The 5,955-nt window shown below is 46.5% G+C and overlaps 1 pseudogene; it reads right to left on the bottom strand.

Annotated features, from left to right (window-relative positions):
• Nucleotides 1-3,518: 3,518 nt before the first annotated feature.
• Nucleotides 3,519-5,007, bottom strand: LOC146187947 (uncharacterized; annotated as a pseudogene).
• Between the last annotated feature and the right edge of the window lie 948 nt (nt 5,008-5,955).

The following is a 5,955-nucleotide window of genomic DNA, read 5'->3' as shown; positions in this document are numbered from 1 at the left end:
GGAGCCAAACAATATCGCGGAGGGCAGTAAGTTAAAATTTCTTTCATGCATGTTCCGGCAACAGTAAATGCTAGAAATTAGGAACATCTATCCTCCATTTCTGCTCTTTGGGTAAATCAAGAAAACTTCCGGAACACACAAAATACGTGAGGACCAGCACAATTTACATCCGTAAAGAGGTCTTATACCGCTGTCACACGGGCATTTCGAAGGCCCTCGAACGGATTGTCTATTGACTCGAAGGCCTTCGAACGCTGCCACACGGGTGTTTTCAAATGGCCATTGAGTCGATAGTCTATCGAGTCAACGGAGCACCTCAGAACTCTATCGAGATTTCGAAGGCCATCGAACGTCGCGCAAGGTTGCTAGCGTTGACGCACGCGCACCTTCGCGCACAACGCGTTTACGATACCAAAACATTAAAAAGCGTTATTATTTCATATCTTTAATTTACTCGGTAAAATATCAGTGTGTGTAATAATTTAAAAATAGCATCGTTTTATTTTCGGCGCATTATATTTGTGCTATCTACCACTGTAACCGGCGCCGCCAAGAAAAGCAAACACAATGAAAAGCACAGCCATTTTGGTGTAGTCCTCGGACCACGATGCACGGTTGTCGATCGTTAGCAATAATATTTTTCTGCCTTTCTTTCGTTAAATTTTACAATTTCATTTAAAGCGTTTTCTTTTTTAATTGAGCCAGCGGTTGTCAGGTGTTTTCTTTTTGTCCCTCCTTTTCTCTACGTGCCTTCTTTTTTTTTTGACATGACGTTTGAACAAGATAAAAAACGTGCTTCCGTCGCGCCGGCGTCGCGGCACTTGTGGAGTGAGCGCGAAACGTATTTGCTGATAGATCTGTGGGAAGATCGCCTCAACGACCTCCGTCGTCAGAAAAGGAACGGGGGGATTTACGAAGATATTGCTGCAGCCCTGCGGAATTACGGCTTCTTCAGGACGCGCGCCCAGGTCCACAATAAGATAGAGAATTTAGGCCAAACATACCGGTAAGTGACTTTTTTTTTTGTTCACGGGGTTTATATTCATGGTGTCCGTCGCGTTAAAATGTTGGCGCAGAGCCTTTGCAACTTCATTAAAACTGCAAGCTGGGCTAGTTGGTAATTTCTTCGAATAATTTTGTTAGCGTTAAGTGTCCCTTGTGTATCGTGTTCTTTGTGTCAGTGTTTTTACCGCTAACAAAATGATTCCACAAGCCTTTGCAAGTTTGTAAACATCACCTGCTGAAGTGGTCAAAGCCAGCATAGTTTTGCATGCACTAGGCTAGATAAGCGCTAAATCACTTTTTTTTTCCCCATTCCACTTTCCTGTATTCTCTTTTCTGAACAGTTCACTGCCTACACTTTTCAGGCAGTGGCTGAGGAAGCGAACGACGGGCTCGGGAGCTGTCCCCTGGGAATTCTTCTGGAGAATTCATGGATTTCTCGGGACGCTCCCACTCAATGACCCGACTACGGCGCAGGAAAGCGACGTGACAAATGAGGAAGTAAGCGGTAGTATATATTGCAGCTTTTAGCAGTGGTATTTGTTGCACAGCGTGCTTTTCTTTATTAGTGTTCTTCCAGTAGAGAGCATTCCAGTGCTTGTTATGAAGTTAATGCCCAGAAATGGGTTGAAATCGCAGTCAGCGCAGTTCATATAGCTGAAAACAGGAGCTGATGCACCGTCTGCGTTTTTGCCGGTATGCCTGTACAGGATGATTATTTCAGTACACTGCCCGTGCCACAATGTCATAGGAAAACAGCACAACAGGAGTAAACTAAACAAAGCAGTGTTTATTTCAGCATAGCCATGTCATTAAGGGCAGTTGCATGTACTTCTTCTAAGTACATAAATGAATATAGGCTACCCATTATCAAACACTAGCTAATGTCCATCGAAATGTAAGAATGTAGTAGTTTGTGTGCGTTTAAAGTTTTTTTCTTTACCGTGTCTGCCAGTAACATTGTGCTTGTTTTGTATTTCGACCCATCAGTAGCCGTAAAAGTTATGGGTCCAACAGACTGTGTGTACTTGTTCTTAGAACAAATAAAGAAAAAAAAATAGAAATGTGGAGCTTTGTGAAAAGAATCTTTTGCTGTCTATTCAGTCCTCCTGCATAATGTTCTTATGAGTGCCATGCAGATAATTCTGCAAATGGAAAGAGGGGAAGATCCCAGCAAATTGAAGGAGATCCCAGCACCCCTGCCCAGCACGGACGATGGCCTGCGTTGCAGCAGCCCTGGCGCAGAGGACTTCGAGGTGGCACCGCCACCTACGTCATGTGCCACACCACCTGCGCCATGTGCCACACAGCCTACACCATGTGCCACACCGCCTACGCCACCACAGTCGTGTGCCGCACCACCACACCCTACGCCTCTGGCAAGAAAGAGAAAGCGGCAGGGAAACTGCCAAGCAGACGCTCAAGCTGCACAACTGCAAGAGCAAAAGGTTCTGCGGGAACAGTTGCTTGCAGCCCGCGCAAACGAATATGAACAGAGGGAGCGACAGATCGCTCTGCAAGTTGAACTCATTAATATACTGAAAGATTACTTCCAGAATTAAAATAAAATACTGTTAACAATTTGTGCTACTTCTGTGTTGAGTATAACAGCATGACCTTAGTGTGCTCCAGAAGAGACGCCAGCAATCAGACCTCTATATTGGCTGAAAGCTCGTTCGTAAGAATGTAGGCACATGCTTTGATGAAGCATTTGTCTGCTCCAGAATATGCATGATACACATTCCAGTGCTGCTTATGATGCATGGTGCACATCTTTTGACATGGTGCTTTTAGCCCATTTAAATTTTTGCCTGTTGCTACGAATGCGTCTTGAGAAAATACTATACTCCGTTTCACAAGCTCTTTGCAGCACTACGAAAGCTGATAGCAATCTGGGCCAATGAGGGTGGTGCGCATTGCATGGCTATGCTCATAATCTTTCGTGCTGCCGTCAGCGATAGGCACGCAGGAACACAGCCACGCAATGCGTGCTATCCTTATTGGCCCAGATCGTCCTTAGCTTTCGTAGTGCTGCAAACAGCTTGTGAAACGACGTATAAGTATAGCAGCTTCACCATTTTCTATTGTGTGTAGAAATGGCGATGCAGTGGAAATTACAGCAATCCTATGCAAGCTGTTTCTTCACTACATTAGGTGATGTCACCACGGCCTCAAACATTGATTTTGCACTGAAATATTCAATGCAGTCTGTTATTACAGACATGCAAGAAAAGGTACTGCCATGCTCTGGATATTATGTCCTATTGCAGTAGAAATTAGTTGTGTTCTGACTTTACAGGGAGTTTGGAGGTAATCTGACTGTCTAGATGTGTGTATTGTAAATAATGACGCACTATAGAGAGGGAACTGGTTCCGGAGGGGTCTGCACTGTGGCTTTTCCAAGGCACACACTTGGTGGTCCTGAAAAGGACCGTTTTTGTGTCTTCCTGACAAACTCGGCACATCCTTGTCCTGGTACACTGCAGTGTACACATAGCCGCGGCAGCCATGTGAAATCATCTGGGCTTGAAGAATTCGACGAGTACTGTCCTGACCTCGCTTCCGGTGCTTTCTTCTACGTCCGTGTTGTGCTGTGGCTGCTGGAGGCCATCATTGGAGTTCTCCACTTCTGTGAGCCACTGCTGCAGCACGGCATCTCCAAGCTCCTCGCAAACGTTATTCAAAATGCAGCACGCACGAACAGCCAGCCGGGAATTGTCGATTGTGCATTCCATGCGCTTCATAATGAAGCGGAACCGGGCTTTCAGTCTGCCAAAGGCGTTTTCGACCACTCGCCTTGCCTTTGGCAAGCGTTAGTTGAACTGCCTTTGTTCGGCACTCATATGGGCCCGGTGGCTGAATGGTTTCAGCAGGTTGGCAGTCAGCGGAAATGCCTGGTCACATAATATGACCGGAGGCACTGCAGTGCTACCCATCATGGTGACTGGCTGCCGGAACAGAGAGCTGTTCACAGCTTGCTCAAGCTTTGACCCACTGTACACATGGCAGCGGCCTGGGGATCCTATTTTAATGTAAAGGAACCTGTAGCGGTGGTCCACAAGTGCAAGTAGGATGGTGCTGTACCTGTAATAAAAATTTATAGGGTTAATTTATCATTCCCAAGCAATGAGTACATAACAAAAACAATTTGCGCGTAGCATTGCATTGCTTGCCATAAGCTTTTTTTGTTTGCTCTTGCATGAATCATTTGCATGCATGAGGGGCCAATACGCTGCCGACCCTGGCGCCCAAAGTATGACATCCGATAGCACAGTTTTAATTGCATGTAGACGCTCAATATATACCGATTACCATTATAGGAAACCTGCACTTGCTAGGCAGCGCTGCATTTGTTCCACAGTGCGCCTAAAAAATGTTGCTGTTAGCCGCTTGGTTCGCGATAAACGACCGAGCATATTGATCCCTGTTATAGATATGCATGTGACAGATAACGTCCTTGCCTAAGCGCTCTCGATGTAGCCCAGTTATCTGGCAAGCCATGCAAAGCTTCGCCACAGCGTGCAATCTGATCCCTGTAAGCTCATGCAGGTAGTGTGAAAACGCCCTACGAAAGCGCCTTAAAAGTATTTGCTCTCTTCGCTAGGGTATGTGTTACGGCGCGGCGATCGACACAGCAAACTTCATTGCAGGGTGCCTATACAGCAGATTGAGAGCTTACCATCCTTTGTAATTCCGGTAGTCGGCGGCGTTTTCCGTGGGAGGCGACACTGGAAAATGGCAGCCGTCCAACGCCCCAACTGCCTGCGGGAATTGGCACGCAGCGCAGAATTCCCTGATATGCTCCGGCATCGTGTTGCGCGTCGGCATCTTTACCCACTGTTTTTCCATCAGTTCCACCACAGCCTCGCAAAACTCGCGGTAAGCTTCATTGACGGTCGAGCGTCCGACGGCGAAAAGCTCGGCGATACTGCGTTCTTCGGCTGAAGAACACAGCCAGTATAACCCGATGGCGACCCGCTTGTCAACAGGGATGGCTTCCCTCATGTTCGTGTCTTGCCGCTCCAGCAGCGGTCGCACAGTTTCGACAATGTATCGAAACGTAGATGGCGTGACTCGAAACGCGCACTTGAAGTACTTTTCGCCGAGTTGCGGCAGCGTCTCCTCAAACCACCTAGTGTTCCGATTGAAAGCCCATCTTTCAAGGTTGACGGTTGTGCCGCATGAAAATGCGGCCGCGTTTAGTCCACTCAGCAGTAGCAGCTCTTCTTCGATGGCATCTGCCTCAACTTTTGACGCCTCGATGTCAGCGTCAAGCTGGGAGATTGCAGCGAGCAGAACCATGACCCTGGTCTTTGCATCCGTCACTTCGTCACTCATGGCGATAAACATGCACAAACACACAAGATTGATTGGGAGATGGCCTGGATTGCAACCTGTATGAACACAGCAGCAACACAGAAAGCAACCTCCGCCGCACAAAACCCATAAGCAAATGGCCGCGATATCAGAAATATCAGTGTTGCGAGAGCATTACAAAACTGAGACAATTCCTATGAACGTCAACGCATTTACAAAAATAACACACAGTTGTCCTTTAATAACAATTAAAAATCTGCAGTTGCTAAAAAAAAAGGTAACATATATATTGTATTTTGCATTTATACAGAGACTTCAGTTTTTTAAGCAAAATCGAAAGCAACGATAGTGACGCCACGAAATGTTGGCGGCAAACACCAGAATTATTTCAATAGCCTTCGAGTTTTGCCGTGTAGCAGCGGCACAACTCCTTCGAGTTCGATCGCGATTGAAAATCTCGAAGGCTATCGACTCAATTGCCTTTGAAAATGACCGTGTGACTAGGGTATTACTCAAGTTCATTTGTTTACTTATATCATATGCCAGTGCCTTAGGGAAGACCGAGCGATTGTAGGTACGCTCTCCAGATAGCTGTTAGAACTGATGCTTGGGTGAGTTGGTATGCCATTTTCTGAA

The sequence above is a fragment of the Amblyomma maculatum genome, chromosome 5 (assembly GCF_055883805.1).
Source record: "Amblyomma maculatum isolate TAMU_Amacu chromosome 5, ASM5588380v1, whole genome shotgun sequence".
Classification (NCBI taxonomy): domain Eukaryota; kingdom Metazoa; phylum Arthropoda; class Arachnida; order Ixodida; family Ixodidae; genus Amblyomma; species Amblyomma maculatum.
Note: the sequence above shows the minus strand (reverse complement) of the source record. Positions and strands in the feature narration are given on the sequence as shown.